Raw genomic sequence first — 24793 nt, 5'->3', positions numbered from 1 at the left:
GCAAAGGACGATAATTCGTGACCACCCTCAAAAAATTCAAAAATCCACCCAAAACCTATAAAAATTGAAATTTTTATATGAAAATCTTCTTTTGGCCATATCTCCTTAAATATGCGTCCTACAGCGAAAAGGACGATAATTCGTGACCACCCTCAAAAAATTCAAAAATCCACCCAAAACCTAAAAAAATGGAAATTTTTATATGAAAAACTTCTTTTGGCCATATCTCCTTAAATATGCGTCCTAGAGCGAAAAGGACGATAATTCGTGACCACCCTCAAAAAATTGAAAAATCCACCCAAAGCCTAAAAAATTGAAATTTTTATATGAAAAACTTATTTTGGCCATATCTCCTTAAATATGCGTCCTAGAGCGAAAACTTCTTTTGGCCATATCTCCTAAACTAAGCGTCCTAGAGCGAAAAGGACGATAATTCGTGACCACCCTCAAAAAATTCAAAAATTCACCCAAAACCTAAAAAAATTGAAATTTTTATATGAAAAACTTATTTTAGCCATATCTCCTAAACTAAGCGTCCTAGAGCGAAAAGGACGATAATTCGTGACCACCCTCAAAAAATTCAAAAATCCACCCAAAACCTAAAAAAAATTGACATTTTTATATGAAAAACTTCTTTTGGCCATATCTCTTTAAATATGCGTCCTAGAGCGAAAAGGACGATAATTCGTCATCACCATCAAAAAATTGAAAAATTCACCCAAAACCTAAAAAAAATGAAATTTTTATATGAAAAACTTCTTTTGGCCATATCTCTTTAAATATGCGTCCTAGAGCGAAAAGGACGATAATTCGTGACCACCATCAAAAAATTGAAAAATCCACCCAAAACCTACAAAAAATGAAATTTTTATATGAAAAACTTCTTTTGGCCATATCTCCTTAAATATGCGTCCTAGAGCGAAAAGGACGATAATTCGTGACCACCATCAAAAAATTGAAAAATCCCCCCAAATCCTAAAAAAATTGAAATTTTTATATGAAAAACTTATTTTGGCCATATCTCCTAAACTAAGCGTCCTAGAGCGAAAAGGACGATAATTTGTGACCACCCTCAAAAAATTGAAAAATCCACCCAAAACCTAAAAAAATTGAAATTTTTATATGAAAAACTTCTTTTGGCCATATCTCCTTAAATATGCGTCCTAGAGCGAAAAGGACGATAATTCGTGACCACCCTCAAAAAATTGAAAAATCCACCCATAACCTAAAAAAATTTAAATTTTTATATGAAAAACTTCTTTTGGCCATATCTCCTTAAGTACGCGTCCTAGAGAGCAAAGGACGATAATTCGTGACCACCCTCAAAAAATTCAAAAATCCACCCAAAACCTAAAAAAATTGAAATTTTTATATGAAAAACTTCTTTTGGCCATATCTCCTTAAATATGCGTCCTACAGCGAAAAGGACGATAATTCGTGACCACCCTCAAAAAATTCAAAAATCCACCCAAAACCTAAAAAAATTGAAATTTTTATATGAAAAACTTCTTTTGGCCATATCTCCTTAAATATGCGTCCTATAGCGAAGAGGACGATAATATGTGACCACCATCAAAAAATTGAAAAATCTACCCAAATCCTAAAAAATTGAAATTTTTATATAAAAAACTTCTTTTGGCCATATCTCCTTAAATATGCGTCCTAGAGCGCAAAGGACGATAATTCGTGACCACCCTCAAAAAATTCAGAAATCCACCCAAAACCTAAAAAAAATGAAATTTTTATATGAAAAATTTCTTTTGGCCATATCTCCTTAAATATGCGTCCTAGAGCGAAAAGGACGATAATTCGTGACTACCATCAAAAAATTGAAAAATCCACCCAAATCCTAAAAAAATTGAAATTTTTATATGAAAAACTTATTTTGGCCATATCTCCTAAACTAAGCGTCCTAGAGCGAAAAGGACGATAATTCGTGACCACCCTCAAAAAATTGAAAAATCCACCCAAAACCTAAAAAAATTGAAATTTTTATATGAAAAACTTATTTTGGCCATATCTCCTTAAATATGCGTCCTAGAGCGAAAAGGACGATAATTCGTGACCACCCTCAAAAAATTGAAAAATCCACCCAAATCCTAACAAAATTGAAATTTTTATATGATAAACTTCTTTTGGCCATATCTCCTAAACTAAGCGTCCTAGAGCGAAAAGGATGATAATTCGTGACCACCATCAAAAAATTGAAAAATCCACCCAAAACCTAAAAAAATTGAAATTTTTATATGAAAAACTTATTTTGGCCATATCTCCTAAACTAAGCGTCCTAGAGCGAAAAGGACGATAATTTGTGACCACCCTCAAAAAATTGAAAAATCCACCCAAAACCTAAAAAAATTGAAATTTTTATATGAAAAACTTCTTTTGGCCATATCTCCTTAAATATGCGTCCTAGAGCGAAAAGGACGATAATTCGTGACCACCCTCAAAAAATTGAAAAATCCACCCATAACCTAAAAAAATTTAAATTTTTATATGAAAAACTTCTTTTGGCCATATCTCCTTAAGTACGCGTCCTAGAGAGCAAAGGACGATAATTCGTGACCACCCTCAAAAAATTCAAAAATCCACCCAAAACCTAAAAAAATTGAAATTTTTATATGAAAAATTTCTTTTGGCCATATCTCCTAAACTAAGCGTCCTAGAGCGAAAAGGACGATAATTCGTGACTACAATCAAAAAATTGAAAAATCCACCCAAATCCTAAAAAAATTGAAATTTTTATATGAACAACTTATTTTGGCCATATCTCCTAAACTAAGCGTCCTAGAGCGAAAAGGACGATAATTCGTGACCACCCTCAAACAATTGAAAAATCCGCCCAAAACCTAAAAAAATTGAAATTTTTATATGAAAAACTTATTTTGGCCATATCTCCTTAAATATGCGTCCTAGAGCGAAAAGGACGATAATTCGTGACCACCCTCAAAAAATTGAAAAATCCACCCATAACCTAAAAAAATTTAAATTTTTATATGAAAAACTTCTTTTGGCCATATCTCCTTAAATATGCGTCCTAGAGCGCAAAGGACGATAATTCGTGACCACCCTCAAAAAATTCAAAAATCCACCCAAAACCTAAAAAAATTTAAATTTTTATATGAAAAACTTCTTTTGGCCATATCTCCTTAAATATGCGTCCTAGAGCGCAAAGGACGATAATTCGTGACCACCCTCAAAAAAATTCAAAAATCCACCCAAAACCTAAAAAAATGAAATTTTTATATGAAAAACTTCTTTTGGCCATATCTCCTTAAATATGCCTCCTAGAGCGAAAAGGACGATAATTCGTGACCACCCTCAAAAAATTCAAAAATCCATCCAAATCCTAAAAAAATTGAAATTTTTATATGAAAAACTTATTTTGGCCATATCTCCTAAACTAAGCGTCCTAGAGCGAAAAGGACGATAATTCGTGACCACCCTCAAAAAATTGAAAAATCCACCCAAAACCTAAAAAAATTTAAATTTTTATATGAAAAACTTATTTTGGCCATATCTCCTTAAATATGCGTCCTAGAGCGAAAAGGACGATAATTCGTGACCACCATCAAAAAATTGAAAAATCCATCCAAATCCTAAAAAAATTGAAATTTTTATATGAAAAACTTATTTTGGCCATATCTCCTAAACTAAGCGTCCTAGAGCGAAAAGGACGATAATTCGTGACCACCCTCAAAAAATTCAAAAATCCACCCAAAACCTAAAAAAATTGAAATTTTTATATGAAAAACTTCTTTTGGCCATATCTCCTTAAATATGCGTCCTACAGCGAAAAGGACGATAATTCGTGACCACCCTCAAAAAATTCAAAAATCCACCCAAAACCTAAAAAAATTGAAATTTTTATATGAAAAACTTCTTTTGGCCATATCTCCTTAAATATGCGTCCTAGAGCGAAAAGGACGATAATTTGTGACCACCATCAAAAAATTGAAAAATCCACCCAAAACCTAAAAAAAATGAAATTTTTATATGAAAAACTTCTTTTGGCCATATCTCCTTAAATATGCGTCCTAGAGCGAAAAGGACGCTAATTCGTGACCACCATCAAAAAATTGAAAAATCCATCCAAATCCTAAAAAAATTGAAATTTTTATATGAAAAACTTATTTTGGCCATATCTCCTAAACTAAGCGTCCTAGAGCGAAAAGGACGATAATTCGTGACCACCCTCAAAAAATTCAAAAATCCACCCAAAACCTAAAAAAATTGAAATTTTTATATGAAAAACTTCTTTTGGCCATATCTCCTTAAATATGCGTCCTACAGCGAAAAGGACGATAATTCGTGACCACCCTCAAAAAATTCAAAAATCCACCCAAAACCTAAAAAAATTATTATATCTCCTTAAATATGCGTCCTAGAGCGAAAAGGACGATAATTTGTGACCACCATCAAAAAATTGAAAAATCCACCCAAAACCTAAAAAAAATGAAATTTTTATATGAAAAACTTCTTTTGGCCATATCTCCTTAAATATGCGTCCTAGAGCGAAAAGGACGCTAATTCGTGACCACCATCAAAAAATTGAAAAATCCATCCAAATCCTAAAAAAATTGAAATTTTTATATGAAAAACTTATTTTGGCCATATCTCCTAAACTAAGCGTCCTAGAGCGAAAAGGACGATAATTCGTGACCACCCTCAAAAAATTCAAAAATCCACCCAAAACCTAAAAAAATTTAAATTTTTATATGAAAAACTTATTTTGGCCATATCTCCTTAAATATGCGTCCTAGAGCGAAAAGGACGATAATTCGTGACCACCCTCAAAAAATTCAAAAATCCACCCAAAACCTAAAAAAATTGAAATTTTTATATGAAAAACTTCTTTTGGCCATATCTCCTTAAATATGCGTCCTAGAGCGAAAAGGACGATAATTCGTGACCACCCTCAAAAAATTCAAAAATCCACCCAAAACCTAAAAAAATGAAATTTTTATATGAAAAACTTCTTTTGGCCATATCTCCTTAAATATGCGTCCTACAGCGAAAAGGACGATAATTCGTGACCACCCTCAAAAAATTCAAAAATCCACCCAAAACCTAAAAAAATTGAAATTTTTATATGAAAAACTTCTTTTGGCCATATCTCCTTAAATATGCGTCCTAGAGCGAAAAGGACGATAATTCGTGACCACCCTCAAAAAATTCAAAAATCCACCCAAAACCTAAAAAAAATGAAATTTTTATATGAAAAACTTCTTTTGGCTATATCTCCTTAAATATGCGTCCTAGAGCGAAAAGGACGATAATTCGTGACCACCATCAAAAAATTGAAAAATCCACCCAAATCCTAAAAAATTGAAATTTTTATATGAAAAACTTATTTTGGCCATATCTCCTAAACTAAGGACGATAATTCGTGACCACCCTCAAAAAATTGAAAAATCCACCCAAAACCTAAAAAAATTGAAATTTTTGTATGAAAAACTTCTTTTGGCCATATCTCCTTAAATATGCGTCCTAGAGCGAAAAGGACGATAATTCGTGACCACCCTCAAAAAATTCAAAAATCCACCCAAAACCTAAAAAAATTGAAATTTTTGTATGAAAAACTTCTTTTGGCCATATCTCTTTAAATATGCGTCCTAGAGCGAAAAGGACGATAATTCGTGACCACCCTCAAAAAAATGAAAAATCCACCCAAAACCTAAAAAAATTGAAATTTTTATATGAAAAACTTCTTTTGGCTATATCTCCTTAAATATGCGTCCTAGAGCGAAAAGGACGATAATTCGTGACCACCATCAAAAAATTGGAAAATCCATCCAAATCCTAAAAAAATTGAAATTTTTATATGAAAAACTTATTTTGGCCATATCTCCTAAACTAAGCGTCCTAGAGCGAAAAGGACGATAATTCGTGACCACCATCAAAAAATTCAAAAATCCACCAAAAACCTAAAAAATTGAAATTTTTATATGAAAAACTTCTTTTGGCCATATCTCCTTAAATATGCGTCCTAGAGCGAAAAGGACGATAATTCGTGACCACCCTCAAAAAATTCAAAAATCCACCCAAAACCTAAAAAATGAAATTTTTGTATGAAAAACTTCTTTTGGCCATATCTCCTTAAATATGCGTCCTAGAGCGAAAAGGACGATAATTCGTGACCACCATCAAAAAATTGAAAAATCCACCCAAATCCTAAAAAATTGAAATTTTTATATGAAAAACTTATTTTGGCCATATCTCCTAAACTAAGGACGATAATTCGTGACCACCCTCAAAAAATTGAAAAATCCACCCAAAACCTAAAAAAATTGAAATTTTTGTATGAAAAACTTATTTTGGCCATATCTCCTTAAATATGCGTCCTAGAGCGAAAAGGACGATAATTCGTGACCACCCTCAAAAAATTCAAAAATCCACCCAAAACCTAAAAAAATTGAAATTTTTGTATGAAAAACTTCTTTTGGCCATATCTCTTTAAATATGCGTCCTAGAGCGAAAAGGACGATAATTCGTGACCACCCTCAAAAAAATGAAAAATCCACCCAAAACCTAAAAAAATTGAAATTTTTATATGAAAAACTTCTTTTGGCCATATCTCCTTAAATATGCGTCCTGGAGCGAAAAGGACGATAATTCGTGACCACAATCAAAAAAATGAAAAATCCACCCATAACCTAAAAAAATTTAAATTTTTATATGAAAAACTTCTTTTGGCCACATCTCTTTAAATATGCGTCCTAGAGCGAAAAGACGATAATTCGTGACCACCATCAAAAAATTGAAAAATCCACCCAAATCCTAAAAAAATTGAAATTTTTATATGAAAAACTTCTTTTGGCCATATCTCCTTAAATATGCGTCCTAGAGCGAAAAGGACGATAATTTGTGACCACAATCAAAAAATTGAAAAATCCACCCAAATCCCAAAAAAATTGAAATTTTTATATGAAAAACTTTTTTTGGCCATATCTCCTTAAATATGCGTCCTAGAGCGCAAAGGACGATAATTCGTGACCACCCTCAAAAAATTCACAAATCCACCCAAAACCTAAACAACTTGAAATTTTTATATGAAAAACTACTTTTGGTCATATCTCCTTAAATATGCGTCCTACAGCGAAAAGGACGATAATTCGTGACCACCCTCAAAAAATTCAAAAATCCACCCAAAACCTAAAAAAATTGAAATTTTTATATGAAAAACTTCTTTTGGCCATATCTCCTTAAATATGCATCCTAGAGCGAAAAGGACGATAATTTGTGACCACCATCAAAAAATTGAAAAATCCACCCAAATCCTAAAAAATTTGAAATTTTTATATGAAGAACTTATTTTGGCCATATCTCCTAAACTAAGCGTCCTAGAGCGAAAAGGACGATAATTCGTGACCACCCTCAAAAAATTGAAAAATCCACCCAAAACCTAAAAAAATTGAAATTTTTATATGAAAAACTTCTTTTGGCCATATCTCCTTAAATATGCGTCCTACAGCGAAAAGGACGATAATTCGTGACCACCCTCAAAAAATTCAAAAATCCACCCAAATCCTAAAAAATTGAAATTTTTATATGAAAAACTTCTTTTGGCCATATCTCCTTAAATATGCGTCCTAGAGCGAAAAGGACGATAATTCGTGACCACCCTCAAAAAATTGCAAAATCCACCCATAACCTAAAAAAATTGAAATTTTTATATGAAGGTTAGGTTAGGTTAGGTTATCTCCTTAATTATGAGTCCTAGAGCGAAAAGGACGATAATTCGTGACCACCCTCAAAAAATTCAAAAATCCACCCAAAACCTAAAAAAATTGAAATTTTTATATGAAAAACTTCTTTTGGCCATATCTCCTTAAATATGCGTCCTAGAGCGAAAAGGACGATAATTTGTGACCACAATCAAAAAATTCAAAAATCCACCCATAACCTAAAAAAATTTAAATTTTTATATGAAAAACTTCTTTTGGCCATATCTCCTTAAATATGCGTCCTAGAGCGAAAAGGACGATAATTCGTGACTACCATAAAAAAATTGAAAAATCCACCCAAATCCTAAAAAAATTGAAATTTTTATATGAAACACTTATTTTGGCCATATCTCCTAAACTAAGCGACCTAGAGCGAAAAGGACGATAATTCGTGACCACCCTCAAAAAATTGAAAAATCCACCCAAATCCTAAAAAAATTGAAATTTTTATATGAAAAACTTCTTTTGGCCACATCTCCTTAAATATGCGTCCTAGAGCGAAAAGGACGACCATCAACAAATTGAAAAATCCACCCAAATCCTAAAAAAAATTGAAATTTTTATATGAAAAACTTCTTTTGGTCATATCTCCTTAAAATGCGTCCTAGGGCGAAAAGGACGATAATTCGTGACCACCCTCAAAAAATTCAAAAAGCCACCCACATCCCAAAAAAATTGAAATTTTTATATGAAAAACTTCTTTTGGCCATATCTCCTTAAATATGCGTCCTAAAGCGCAAAGGACGATAATTCGTGACCACCCTCAAAAAATTCAAAAATCCACCCAAAACCTAAAAAAATTGAAATTTTTATATGAAAAACTTCTTTTGGCCATATCTCTTTAAATATGCGTCCTAGAGCGAAAAGGACGATAATTCGTGACCACCCTCAAAAAAATGAAAAATCCACCCATAACCTAAAAAAATTTAAATTTTTATATGAAAAACTTCTTTTGGCCACATCTCTTTAAATATGCGTCCTAGAGCGAAAAGACGATAATTCGTGACCACCATCAAAACATTGAAAAATCCACCCAAATCCTAAAAAAATTGAAATTTTTATATGAAAAACTTCTTTTGGCCATATCTCCTAAACTAAGCGTCCTAGAGCGAAAAGGACGATAATTTGTGACCACCCTCAAAAAATTTAAAAATCCACCCAAATCCCAAAAAAATTGAAATTTTTATATGAAAAACTTTTTTTGGCCATATCTCCTTAAATATGCGTCCTAGAGCGCAAAGGACGATAATTCGTGACCACCCTCAAAAAATTCACAAATCCACCCAAAACCTAAACAACTTGAAATTTTTATATGAAAAACTACTTTTGGTCATATCTCCTTAAATATGCGTCCTACAGCGAAAAGGACGATAATTCGTGACCACCATCAAAAAATTCAAAAATCCACCCAAAACCTAAAAAAATTGAAATTTTTATATGAAAAACTTCTTTTGGCCATATCTCCTTAAATATGCGTCCTAGAGCGAAAAGGACGATAATTTGTGACCACCATCAAAAAATTGAAAAATCCACCCAAATCCTAAAAAATTTGAAATTTTTATATGAAGAACTTATTTTGGCCATATCTCCTAAACTAAGCGTCCTAGAGCGAAAAGGACGATAATTCGTGACCACCCTCAAAAAATTGAAAAATCCACCCAAAACCTAAAAAAATTTAAATTTTTATATGAAAAACTTCTTTTGGCCATATCTCCTTAAATATGCGTCCTAGAGCAAAAAGGACGATAATTCGTGACCACCATCAAAAAATTGAAAAATCCACCCAAATCCTAAAAAAATTGAAATTTTTATATGAAAAACTTCTTTTGGCCATATCTCCTTAAATATGCGTCCTAGAGCGAAAAGGACGATAATTCGTGACCACCCTCAAAAAATTGAAAAATCCACCCATAACCTAAAAAAATTAAAATTTTTATATGAAAAACTTCTTTTGGCCATATCTCCTTAAATATGCGTCCTAGAGCAAAAAGGACGATAATTCGTTACCATCTCAAAAATTGAAAAATCCACCCAAAACCTTAAAAAATTGAAATTTTTATATGAAAAACTTCTTTGGCCATATATGCGTCCTAGAGCGAAAAGGACGATAATTCGTGACCACCCTCAAAAAATTGAAAAATCCACCCATAACCTAAAAAATTTAAATTTTTATATGAAAAACTTCTTTTGGCCATATCTCCTTAAATATGCGTCCTAGAGCGAAAAGGACGATAATTCGTGACCACCCTCAAAAAATTGTAAAATCCACCCAAATCCTAAAAAAATTGAAATTTTTATATGAAAAACTTATTTTGGCCATATCTCCTAAACTAAGCGTCCTAGAGCGAAAAGGACGATAATTCGTGACCACCCTCAAAAAATTCAAAAATCCAACAAAAACTTAAAAAAATTGAAATTTTTATATGAAAAACTTCTTTTGCCCATATCTCCTTAAATATGCATCCTACAGCGAAAAGGACGATAATTCGTGACCACCCTCAAAAAATTCAAAAATCCACCCAAAACCTAAAAAAATTGAAATTTTTATATGAAAAACTTCTTTTGGCCATATCTCCTTAAATATGCGTCCTAGAGCAAAAAGGACGATAATTCGTGACCACCATCAAAAAATTGAAAAATCCACCCAAATCCTAAAAAAATTGAAATTTTTATATGAAAAACTTCTTTTGGCCATATCTCCTTAAATATGCGTCCTACAGCGAAAAGGACGATAATTCGTGACCACCCTCAAAAAATTCAAAAATCCACGCAAATCCTAAAAAATTGAAATTTTTATATGAAAAACTTCTTTTGGCCATATCTCCTTAAATATGCGTCCTAGAGCGAAAAGGACGATAATTCGTGACCACCCTCACAAAATTGCAAAATCCACCCATAACCTAAAAAAATTAAAATTTTTAATTTTAAATTTTTTTAGGTTTTTAGGAGATATGGCCAAACTTCTTTTGGCCATATCTCCTTAAATATGCGTCCTAGAGCGCAAAGGACGATAATTCGTGACCACCCTCAAAAAATTCAAAAATCCACCCAAAACCTAAAAAAATTGAAATTTTTATATGAAGGTTAGGTTAGGTTAGGTTATCTCCTTAATTATGAGTCCTAGAGCGAAAAGGACGATAATTCGTGACCACCCTCAAAAAATTCAAAAATCCACCCAAAACCTAAAAAAATTGAAATTTTTATATGAAAAACTTCTTTTGGCCATATCTCCTTAAATATGCGTCCTAGAGCGAAAAGGACGATAATTTGTGACCACAATCAAAAAATTCAAAAATCCACCCATAACCTAAAAAAATTTAAATTTTTATATGAAAAACTTCTTTTGGCCATATCTCCTTAAATATGCGTCCTAGAGCGAAAAGGACGATAATTCGTGACTACCATAAAAAAATTGAAAAATCCACCCAAATCCTAAAAAAATTGAAATTTTTAAAGGGTGATTCTTTTGAGGTTAGGATTTTCATGCATTAGTATTTGACAGATCACGTGGGATTTCAGACATGGTGTCAAAGAGAAAGATGCTCAGTATGCTTTGACATTTCATCATGAATAGACTTACTAAAGAGCAACGCTTGCAAATCATTGAATTTTATTACCAAAATCAGTGGCAGAAAATCCGCTTTTTTATCGACAAATTTTGTTCAGCGATGAGGCTCATTTCTGGTTGAATGGCTACGTAAATAAGCAAAATTGCCGCATTTGGAGTGAAGAGCAACCAGAAGCCGTTCAAGAACTGCCCATGCATCCCGAAAAATGCACTGTTTGGTGTGGTTTGTACGCTGGTGGAATCATTGGACCGTATTTTTTCAAAGATGCTGTTGGACGCAACGTTACGGTGAATGGCGATCGCTATCGTTCGATGCTAACAAACTTTTTGTTGCCAAAAATGGAAGAACTGAACTTGGTTGACATGTGGTTTCAACAAGATGGCGCTACATGCCACACAGCTCGCGATTCTATGGCCATTTTGAGGGAAAACTTCGGAGAACAATTCATCTCAAGAAATGGACCGGTAAGTTGGCCACCAAGATCATGCGATTTGACGCCTTTAGACTATTTTTTGTGGGGCTACGTCAAGTCTAAAGTCTACAGAAATAAGCCAGCAACTATTCCAGCTTTGGAAGACAACATTTCCGAAGAAATTCGGGCTATTCCGGCCGAAATGCTCGAAAAAGTTGCCCAAAATTGGACTTTCCGAATGGACCACCTAAGACGCAGCCGCGGTCAACATTTAAATGAAATTATCTTCAAAAAGTAAATGTCATGGACCAATCTAACGTTTCAAATAAAGAACCGATGAGATTTTGCAAATTTTATGCGTTTTTTTTTTTAAAAAAGTTATCAAGCTCTTAACAAATCACCCTTTATATGAAACACTTATTTTGGCCATATCTCCTAAACTAAGCGCCCTAGAGCGAAAAGGACGATAATTCGTGACCACCCTCAAAAAATTGAAAAATCCACCCAAATCCTAAAAAAATTGAAATTTTTATATGAAAAACTTCTTTTGGCCACATCTCCTTAAATATGCGCCCTAGAGCGAAAAGGACGACCATCAACAAATTGAAAAATCCACCCAAATCCTAAAAAAAATTGAAATTTTTATATGAAAAACTTCTTTTGGTCATATCTCCTTAAAATGCGTCCTAGGGCGAAAAGGACAATAATTCGTGACCACCCTCAAAAAATTCAAAAATCCACCCACATCCCAAAAAAATTGAAATTTTTATATGAAAAACTTCTTTTGGCCATATCTCCTTAAATATGCGTCCTAAAGCGCAAAGGACGATAATTCGTGACCACCCTCAAAAAATTCAAAAATCCACCCAAAACCTAAAAAAATTGAAATTTTTATATGAAAAACTTCTTTTGGCCATATCTCTTTAAATATGCGTCCTAGAGCGAAAAGGACGATAATTCGTGACCACCATCAAAAAATTGAAAAATCCACCCAAATCCTAAAAAAATTTTAATTTTTATATGAAAAACTTCTTTTGGCCATATCTCCTTAAATATGCGTCCTATAGCGAAACGGACGATAATTCGTGACCACCATCAAAAAATTGAAAATCCACCCAAATCCTAAAAAAATTGAAATTTTTATATGAAAAACTTCTTTTGGTCATATCTCCTTAAATATGCGTCCTAGAGCGAAAAGGACGATAATTCGTGACCACCCTCAAAAAATTCAAAAATCCACCCAAAACCTAAAAAAATTTAAATTTTTATATGAAAAACTTCTTTTGGCCATATCTCCTTAAATATGCGTCCTACAGCGAAAAGGACGATAATTCGTGACCACCCTCAAAAAATTCAAAAATCCACCCAAAACCTAAAAAAATGAAATTTTTATATGAAAAACTTCTTTTGGCCATATCTCCTTAAATATGCGTCCTAGAGCGAAAAGGACGATAATTCGTGACTGCCATCAAAAAATTGAAAAATCCACCCAAATCCTAAAAAAATTGAAATTTTTATATGAAAAACTTATTTTGGCCATATCTCCTTAAATATGCGTCCTAGAGCGAAAAGGACAATAATTCGTGACTACCATAAAAAAAATTGAAAAATCCACCCAAATCCTAAAAAAATTGAAATTTTTATATGAAAAACTTCTTTTGGCCATATCTCCTAAACTAAGCGCCCTAGAGCGAAAAGTACGATAATTCGTGACCACCCTCAAAAAATTGAAAAATCCACCCAAATCCTAAAAAACTTGAAATTTTTATATGAAAAACTTCTTTTGGCCATATCTCCTTAAATATGCGTCCTAGAGCGAAAAGGACGATAATTTGTGACCACAATCAAAAAATTGAAAAATCCACCCAAATCCCAAAAAAATTGAAATTTTTATATGAAAAACTTCTTTTGGCCATATCTCCTTAAATATACGTCCTAGAGCGCAAAGGACGATAATTCGTGACCACCCTCAAAAAATTGAAAAATCCACCCATAACCTAAAAAAATTTAAATTTTTATATGAAAAACTTCTTTTGGCCATATCTCCTTAAATATGCGTCCTAGAGCGCAAAGGACGATAATTCGTGACCACCCTCAAAAAATTCAAAAATCCACCCAAAACCTAAAAAAATTGAAATTTTTATATGAAAAACTTCTTTTGGCCATATCTCCTTAAATATGCGTCCTAGAGCGAAAAGGACGATAATTTGTGACCACAATCAAAAAATTGAAAAATCCACCCAAATCCCAAAAAAATTGAAATTTTTATATGAAAAACTTCTTTTGGCCATATCCTAAAAGAATTGAAATTTTTATATGAAAAACTTCTTTTGGCCATATCTCCTAAACTAAGCGTCCTAAAGCGAAAAGGACGATAATTCGTGACCACCCTCAAAAAATTGAAAAATCCACGCAAAACCTAAAAAAATTTAAATTTTTATATGAAAAACTTATTTTGCCCATATCTCCTTAAATATGCGTCCTAGAGCGAAAAGGACGATAATTCGTGACCACCCTCAAAAAATTCAAAAATCCACCCAAAACCTAAAAAAATTGAAATTTTTATATGAAAAACTTATTTTGGCCATATCTCCTAAACTAAGCGTCCTAAAGCGAAAAGGACGATAATTCGTGACCACCCTCAAAAAATTGAAAAATCCACCCAAAACCTAAAAAAATTTAAATTTTTATATGAAAAACTTATTTTGGCCATATCTCCTTAAATATGCGAAAAGGACGATAATTCGTGACCACCCTCAAAAAATTCAAAAATCCACCCAAAACCTAAAAAAATTTAAATTTTTATATGAAAAACTTATTTTGGCCATATCTCCTAAACTAAGCGTCCTAGAGCGAAAAGGACGGTAATTCGTGACCACCATCAAAAAATTGAAAAATCCACCCAAATCCTAAAAAAATTGCAATTTTTATATGAAAAACTTCTTTTGGCCATATCTCCTAAACTAAGCTTCCTAGAGCGAAAAGGACGATAATTCGTGACCACCATCAAAAAATTGAAAAATCCATCCAAATCCTAAAAAAATAAAAATTTTTATATGAAAAACTTATTTTGGCCATATCTCCTAAACTAAGCGTCCTAGAGCGAAAAGGACGATAATTCGTGACCACCCTCAAAAAATTGAAAAATCCACCCATAACCTTAAAAAATTTAAATTTTTATATGAAAAACTTCTTTTGGCCATATCTCCTTAAATATGCGTCCTAGAGCGAAAAGGACGATAATTCGTGACCACCCTCAAAAAATTCAAAAATCCACCCATAACCTAAAAAAATTGAAATTTTTATATGAAAAACTTCTTTTGGCCATATCTCTTTAAATATGCGTCCTAGAGCGAAAAGGACGATAATTCGTGACCACCATCAAAAAATTGAAAATCCACCCAAATCCTAAAAAAATTGAAATTTTTATATGAAAAACTTCTTTTGGTCATATCTCCTTAAATATGCGCCCTAGAGCGAAAAGGACGATAATTCGTGACCACCCTCAAAAAATTCAAAAATCCACCCAAAACCTAAAAAAATTTAAATTTTTATATGAAAAACTTCTTTTGGCCATATCTCCTTAAATATGCGTCCTACAGCGAAAAGGACGATAATTCGTGACCACCCTCAAAAAATTCAAAAATCCACCCAAAACCTAAAAAAATGAAATTTTTATATGAAAAACTTCTTTTGGCCATATCTCCTTAAATATGCGTCCTAGAGCGAAAAGGACGATAATTCGTGACTACCATCAAAAAATTGAAAAATCCACCCAAATCCTAAAAAAATTGAAATTTTTATATGAAAAACTTCTTTTGGCCATAGCTCCTTAAATATGCGTCCTAGAGCGAAAAGGACAATAATTCGTGACTACCATAAAAAAATTTGAAAAATCCACCCAAATCCTAAAAAAATTGAAATTTTTATATGAAAAACTTCTTTTGGCCATATCTCCTAAACTAAGCGCCCTAGAGCGAAAAGGACGATTATTCGTTACCACCCTCAAAAAATTGAAAAATCCACCCAAATCCTAAAAAACTTGAAATTTTTATATGAAAAACTTCTTTTGGCCATATCTCCTTAAATATGCGTCCTACAGCGAAATGGACGATAATTCGTGACCACCCTCAAAAAATTCAAAAATCCACCCAAAACCTAAAAAAATTGAAATTTTTATATGAAAAACTTCTTTTGGCCATATCTCCTTAAATATGCGTCCTAGAGCGAAAAGGACGATAATTTGTGACCACAATCAAAAAATTGAAAAATCCACCCACATCCCAAAAAAATTGAAATTTTTATATGAAAAACTTCTTTTGGCCATATCTCCTTAAATATGCGTCCTAGAGCGCAAAGGACGATAATTCGTGACCACCCTCAAAAAATTCAAAAATCCACCCAAAACCTAAAAAAATTGAAATTTTTATATGAAAAACTTCTTTTGCCCATATCTCTTTAAATATGCGTCCTAGAGCGAAAAGGACGATAATTCGTGACCACCATCAAAAAATTGAAAAATCCACCCAAATCCTAAAAATATTGAAATTTTTATATGAAAAACTTCTTTTGGCCATATCTCCTAAACTAAGCGTCCTAGAGCGAAAAGGACGATAATTCGTGACCACCCTCAAAAAATTCAAAAATCCACCCAAAACCTAAAAAAATTGAAATTTTTATATGAAAAACTTCGTTTGGCCATATCTCCTTAAATAAGCGTCCTAGAGCGAAAAGGACGATAATTCGTGACCACCCTCAAAAAATTGAAAAATCCACCCATAACCTAAAAAAATTGAAATTTTTATATGAAAAACTTCTTTTGGCCATATCTCCTTAAATATGCGTCCTAGAGCGAAAAGGACCATAATTCGTGACCACCATCAAAAAATTGAAAAATCCACCCAAATCCTAAAAAAATTGAAATTTTTATATGAAAAACTTATTTTGGCCATATCTCCTAAACTAAGCGTCCTAGAGCGAAAAGGACGATAATTCGTGACTACCCTCAAAAAATTGAAAAATCCACCCAAAACCTAAAAAAATTGAAATTTTTATATGAAAAACTTATTTTGGCCATATCTCCTTAAATATGCGTCCTAGAGCGAAAAGGACGATAATTCGTGACCACCCTCAAAAAATTCAAAAATCCACCCAAAACCTAAAAAAATTGAAATTTTTATATGAAAAACTTCTTTTGGCCATATCTCCTTAAATATGCGTCCTAGAGCGAAAAGGACGATAATTCGTGACCACCCTCAAAAAATTGAAAAATCCACCCATAACCTAAAAAAATTTAAATTTTTATATGAAAAACTTCTTTTGGCCATATCTCCTTAAATATGCGTCCTAGAGCGCAAAGGACGATAATTCGTGACCATCCTCAAAAAATTCAAAAATCCACCCAAAACCTAAAAAACTTGAAATTTTTATATGAAAAACTTCTTTTGGCCATATCTCCTTAAATATGCGTCCTAGAGCGAAAAGGACGATAATTCGTGACCACCCTCAAAAAATTTAAAAATCCACCCAAATCCTAAAAAAATTGAAATTTTTATATGAAAAACTTCTTTTGGCCATATCTCCTTAAATATGCGTCCTAAAGCGAAAAGGACGATAATTCGTGACCACCCTCAAAAAATTGAAAAATCCACCCATAACCTAAAAAAATTGAAATTTTTATATGAAAAACTTCTTTTGCCCATATCTCCTTAAATATGCGTCCTAGAGCGAAAAGGACGATAATTCGTGACCACCCTCAAAAAATTCAAAAATCCACCCAAAACCTAAAAAAATTGAAATTTTTATATGAAAAACTTCTTTTGGCCATATCTCCTTAAATATGCGTCCTAGAGCGAAAAGGACGATAATTCGTGACCACCCTCAAAAAATTGAAAAATCCACCCATAACCTAAAAAAATTGAAATTTTTATATGAAAAACTTCTTTTGGCCATATCTCCTTAAATATGCGTCCTAGAGCGCAAAGGACGATAATTCGTGACCATCCTCAAAAAATTCAAAAATCCACCCAAAACCTAAAAAACTTGAAATTTTTATATGAAAAACTTCTTTTGGCCATATCTCCTTAAATATGCGTCCTAGAGCGAAAAGGACGATAATTTGTGACCACCCTCAAAAAATTGAAAAATCCACCCATAACCTAAAAAAATTGAAATTTTTATATGAAAAACTTCTTTTGGCCATATCTCCTAAACTAAGCGTCCTAAAGCGAAAAGGACGATAATTCGTGACCACCCTCAAAAAATTGAAAAATTCACCCAAAACCTAAAAAAATTGAAATTTTTATATGAAAAACTTATTTTGCCCATATCTCCTTAAATATGCGTCCTAGAGCGAAAAGGACGATAATTCGTGACCACCCTCAAAAAATTCAAAAATCCACCCAAAACCTAAAAAAATTGAAATTTTTATATGAAAAACTTATTTTGGCCATATCTCCTAAACTAAGCGTCCTAAAGCGAAAAGGACGATAATTCGTGACCACCCTCAAAAAATTGAAAAATCCACCCAAAACCTAAAAAAATTTAAATTTTTATATGAAAAACTTATTTTGGCCATATCTCCTTAAATATGCGAAAAGGACGATAATTCGTTACCACCCTCAAAAAATTCAAAAATTCACCCAAAACCTAAAAAAAATTTAATTTTTATATGAAAAACTTATTTTGGCCATATCTCCTAAACTAAGCGTCCTAGAGCGAAAAGGACGGTAATTCGTGACCACCATCAAAAAATTGAAAAATCCACCCAAATCCTAAAAAAATTGCAATTTTTATATGAAAAACTTCTTTTGGCCATATCTCCTAAACTAAGCGTCCTAGAGCGAAAAGGACGATAATTCGTGACCACCCTCAAAAAATTGAAAAATCCACCCATAACCTTAAAAAATTTAAATTTTTATATGAAAAACTTCTTTTGGCCATATCTCCTTAAATATGCGTCCTAGAGCGAAAAGGACGATAATTCGTGACCACCCTCAAAAAATTCAAAAATCCACCCATAACCTAAAAAAATTTAAATTTTTATATGAAAAACTTCTTTTGGCCATATCTCCTTAAATATGCGTCCTACAGCGAAAAGGACGATAATTCGTGACCACCCTCAAAAAATTCAAAAATCCACCCAAAACCTAAAAAAATTGAAATTTTTATATGAAAAACTTCTTTTGGCCATATCTCCTTAAATATGCGTCCTACAGCGAAAAGGACGATAATTCGTGACCACCCTCAAAAAATTCAAAAATCCACCCAAAACCTAAAAAAATTGAAATTTTTATATGAAAAACTTATTTTGGCCATATCTCCTAAACTAAGCGTCCTAGAGCGAAAAGGACGATAATTCGTGACCACCCTCAAAAAATTGAAAAATCCACCCAAAACCTAAAAAAAATTGACATTTTTATATGAAAAACTTCTTTTGGCCATATCTCCTTAAATATGCGTCCTACAGCAAAAAGGACGATAATTCGTGACCACCATCAAAAAATTCAAAAGTCCACCCAAAACCTAAAAAAATTGACATTTTTATATGAAAAACTTCTTTTGGCCATATCTCCTTAAATATGCGTCCTACAGCGAAAAGGACGATAATTCGTGACCACCATCAAAAAATTGAAAAGTCCACCCATATGACCATATCTCCTTAAATATGCGTCCTAGAGCGAAAAGGACGATAATTTGTGACCACCATCAAAAAATTGAAAAATCCACCCAAATCCTAAAAAAAATTAAGTTTTTATATGAAAAACTTCTTTTGGCCATATCTCCTAAACTAAGCTTCCTAGAGCGAAAAGGACGATAATTCGTGACCACCCTCAAAAAATTTAAAAATCCACCCATAACCTAAAAAAATTAAAATTTTTATATGAAAAACTTCTTTTGGCCATATCTCCTTAAATATGCGTCCTAGAGCGAAAAGGACGATAATTCGTGACCACCCTCAAAAAATTCAAAAATCCCAAAACCTAAAAAAATTGACATTTTTACATGAAAAACTTCTTTTGGCCATATCTCCTTAAATATGCGTCCTACAGCGAAAAGGACGATAATTCGTGACCACCCTCAAAAAATTGAAAAATCCACCCAAATCTTAAAAAAATTGAAATTTTTATATGAAAAACTTCTTTTGGCCATATCTCCTTAAATATGCGTCCTAGAGCGCAAAGGACGATAATTCGTGACCACCCTCAAAAAATTCAAAAATCCACCCAAAACCTAAAAAAAATTTAAATTTTTATATGAAAAACTTCTTTTGGCCATATCTCCTAAACTAAGCGTCCTAGAGCGAAAAGGACGATAATTCGTGACCACCAAAAATTGAAAAATCCACCCAAAACCTAAAAAAAATTTAAATTTTTATATGAAAAACTTCTTTTGGCCATATCTCCTTAAATATGCGTCCTAGAGCGAAAAGGACGATAATTTGTGACCACCATCAAAAAATTGAAAAATCCACCCAAATCCTAAAAAAATTTAAATTTTTATATGAAAAACTTCTTTTGGCCATATCTCCTTAAATATGCGTCCTAGAGCGAAAAGGACGATAATTCGTGACCACCATCAAAAAATTGAAAAATCCACCCATAACCTAAAAAAATTTAAATTTTTATATGAAAAACTTCTTTTGGCCATATCTCCTTAAATATGCGTCCTAGAGCGCAAAGGACGATAATTCGTGACAACCCTCAAAAAATTCAAAAATCCACCCAAAACCTAAAAAAAAATGAAATTTTTATATGAAAAACTTCTTTTGGCCATATCTCCTTAAATATGCGTCCTAGAGCGAAAAGGACGATAATTCGTGACTACCATCAAAAAATTGAAAAATCCACCCAAATCCTAAAAAAATAGAAATTTAAATGAAAAACTTATTTTGGCCATATCTCCTAAACTAAGCGTCCTAGAGCGAAAAGGACGATAATTCGTGACCACCCTCAAAAAATTCAAAAATCCACCCAAAACCTAAAAAAATTGAAATTTTTATATGAAAAACTTCTTTTGGACATATCTCTTTAAATATGCGTCCTAGAGCTAAAAGGACGATAATTCGTGACCACCATAAAAAAATTGAAAAATCCACCCAAATCCTAAAAAAATTGAAATTTTTATATGAAAAACTTCTTTTGGCCATATCTCCTAAACTAAGCGTCCTAGAGGGAAAAGGACGATAATTCGTGACCACCATCAAAAAATTGAAAAATCCATCAAAATCCTAAAAAAATTGAAATTTTTATATGAAAAACTTATTTTGGCCATATCTCCTAAACTAAGCGTCCTAGAGCGAAAAGGACGATAATTCGTGACCACCCTCAAAAAAATGAAAAATCCACCCAAAACCTAAAAAAATTGAAATTTTTATATGAAAAACTTCTTTTGGCCATATCTCCTTAAATATGCGTCCTACAGCGAAAAGGACGATAATTCGTGACCACCCTCAAATAATTCAAAAATCCACCCAAAACCTAAAGAAATTTAAATTTTTATATGAAAAACTTCTTTTGGCCATATCTCCTTAAATATGCGTCCTAGAGCGAAAAGGACGATAATTTGTGACCACAATCAAAAAATTGAAAAATCCACCCAAATCCCAAAAAAATTGAAATTTTTATATGAAAAACTTCTTTTGGCCATATCTCCTTAAATATGCGTCCTAGAGCGAAAAGGGCGATAATTCTCCTTAAATATGCGTCCTAGAGCGACAAGGACGATAATTCGTGACCACCATCAAAAAATTGAAAAATCCACCCATAACCTAAAAAAATTTAAATTTTTATATGAAAAACTTCTTTTGGCCATATCTCCTTAAATATGCGTCCTAGAGAGGAAAGGACGATAATTCGTGACCACCCTCAAAAAATTCAAAAATCCACCCAAAACTTAAAAAAATTGAAATTTTTATATGAAAAACTTCTTTTGGCCATATCTCTTTAAATATGCGTCCTAGAGCGAAAAGGACGATAATTCGTGACCACCATCAAAAAATTGAAAAATCCACCCAAAACCTAAAAAAATTGAAATTTTTATATGAAAAACTTCTTTTGGTCATATCTCCTAAACTAAGCGTCCTAGAGCGAAAAGGACGATAATTCGTGACCACCCTCAAAAAAATGAAAAATCCACCCAAAACCCAAAAAAATTTAATTTTTTATATGAAAAACTTCTTTTGGCCATATCTCCTTAAATATGCGTCCTACAGCGAAAAGGACGATAATTCGTGACCACCCTCAAAAAATTAAAAAATCCACCCAAAACCTAAAAAAATTTAAATTTTTATATGAAAAACTTCTTTTGGCCATATCTCCTTAAATATGCGTCCTAGAGCGAAAAGGACGATAATTCGTGACAACCCTCAAAAAATTCAAAAATCCACCCAAAACCTAAAAAAAAATGAAATTTTTATATGAAAAACTTCTTTTGGCCATATCTCCTTAAATATGCGTCCTAGAGCGAAAAGGACGATAATTCGTGACTACCATCAAAAAATTGAAAAATCCACCCAAATCCTAAAAAAATAGAAATTTAAATGAAAAACTTATTTTGGCCATATCTCCTAAACTAAGCGTCCTAGAGCGAAAAGGACGATCATTCGTGACCACCCTCAAAAAATTCAAAAATCCACCCAAAACCTAAAAAAAATTGAAATTTTTATATGAAAAACTTCTTTTGGCCATATCTCTTTAAATGCGTCCTAGAGCGAAAAGGACGATAATTCGTGACCACCATAAAAAAATTGAAAAATCCACCCAAATCCTAAAAAAATTGAAATTTTTATATGAAAAACTTCTTTTGGCCATATCTCCTAAACTAAGCGTCCTAGAGGGAAAAGGACGATAATTCGTGACCACCATCAAAAAATTGAAAAATCCATCAAAATCCTAAAAAAATTGAAATTTTTATATGAAAAACTTATTTTGGCCATATCTCCTAAACTAAGCGTCCTAGAGCGAAAAGGACGATAATTCGTGACCACCCTCAAAAAAATGAAAAATCCACCCAAAACCTAAAGAAATTTAAATTTTTATATGAAAAACTTCTTTTGGCCATATCTCCTTAAATATGCGTCCTAGAGCGAAAAGGACGATAATTTGTGACCACAATCAAAAAATTGAAAAATCCACCCAAATCCCAAAAAAAATTGAAATTTTTATATGAAAAACTTCTTTTGGCCATATCTCCTTAAATATGCGTCCTAGAGCGAAAAGGGCGATAATTCGTGACCACCCTCAAAAAATTCAAAAATCCACCCAAAACCTAAAAAAATTTAAATTTTTATATGAAAAACTTCTTTTGGCCATATCTATTTAAATATGCGTCTTAGAGCGAAAAGGACGATAATTCGTGACCACCCTCAAAAAATTGAAAAATCCACAGAAACCTAAAAAATTTAAATTTTTATATGAAAAGCTTCTTTTGGCCATATCTATTTAAATATGCGTCTTAGAGCGAAAAGGACGATAATTCGTGACCACCCTCAAAAAATTGAAAAATCCACCCAAAACCTAAAAAAATTGAAATTTTTATATGAAAAACTTCTTTTGGCCATATCTCCTAAACTAAGCGTCCTAGAGCGAAAAGGACGATAATTCGTGACCACCCTCAAAAAATTCAAAAATCCACCCAAAACCAAAAAAAATTTAAATTTTTATATGAAAAACTTCTTTTGGCCATATCTATTTAAATATGCGAAAAGGACGATAATTCGTGACCACCCTCAAAAAATTCAAAAATCCACCCAAAATCTAAAAAAATTTAAATTTTTATATGAAAAACTTCTTTTGGACATATCTATTTAAATATGCGTCTTAGAGCGAAAAGGCCGATAATTCGTGACCACCCTCAAAAAATTTAAAAATCCACCCAAAACCTAAAAAAATTGAAATTTTTATATGAAAAACTTCTTTTGGCCATATCTCCTTAAATATGCGTCCTAGCGCGAAAAGGACGATAATTCGTGACCACCATCAAAAAATTGAAAAATCCACCCAAATCTTAAAAAAATTGAAAATTTTATATGAAAAACTTCTTTTGGCCATATCTCCTAAACTAAGCGTCCTAGAGCGAAAAGGACGATAATTCGTGACCACCCTCAAAAAATTCAAAAATCCACCCAAAACCTAAAAAAATTGAAATTTTTATATGAAAATCTTCTTTTGCCCATATCTCCTAAACTAAGCGTCCTACAGCGAAAAGGACGATAATTCGTGACCACCCTCAAAAAATTCAAAAATCCACCCAAAACCTAAAAAATTGAAATTTTTATATGAAAAACTTCTTTTGGCCATATCTCCTTAAATATGCGTCTTAGAGCGAAAAGGCCGATAATTCGTGACCACCCTCAAAAAATTCAAAAATCCACCCAAAACCTAAAAAAAATGAAATTTTTATATGAAAAACTTCTTTTGGCCATATCTCCTTAAATATGCGTCCTAGAGCGAAAAGGACGATAATTCGTGACCACCATCAAAAAATTGAAAAATCCACCCAAATCCTAAAAAAATTGAAATTTTTATATGAAAAACTTATTTTGGCCATATCTCCTAAACTAAGCGTCCTAGAGCGAAAAAGACGATAATTCGTGACCACCCTCAAAAAGGACGATAATTCGTGACCACCCTCAAAAAATTTAAAAATCCACCCATAACCTAAAAAAATTAAAATTTTTATATGAAAAACTTCTTTTGGCCATATCTCCTTAAATATGCGTCCTAGAGCGAAAAGGACGATAATTCGTGACCACCCTCAAAAAATTCAAAAATCCCAAAACCTAAAAAAATTGACATTTTTACATGAAAAACTTCTTTTGGCCATATCTCCTTAAATATGCGTCCTACAGCGAAAAGGACGATAATTCGTGACCACCCTCAAAAAATTGAAAAATCCACCCAAATCCTAAAAAAATTGAAATTTTTATATGAAAAACTTCTTTTGGCCATATCTCCTTAAATATGCGTCCTAGAGCGCAAAGGACGATAATTCGTGACCACCCTCAAAAAATTCAAAAATCCACCCAAAACCTAAAAAAAATTTAAATTTTTATATGAAAAACTTCTTTTGGCCATATCTCCTAA

The sequence above is a fragment of the Haematobia irritans genome, chromosome 5 (assembly GCF_050003625.1).
Source record: "Haematobia irritans isolate KBUSLIRL chromosome 5, ASM5000362v1, whole genome shotgun sequence".
NCBI classification, from domain to species: domain Eukaryota; kingdom Metazoa; phylum Arthropoda; class Insecta; order Diptera; family Muscidae; genus Haematobia; species Haematobia irritans.
This window is presented reverse-complemented; position numbering follows the sequence as displayed.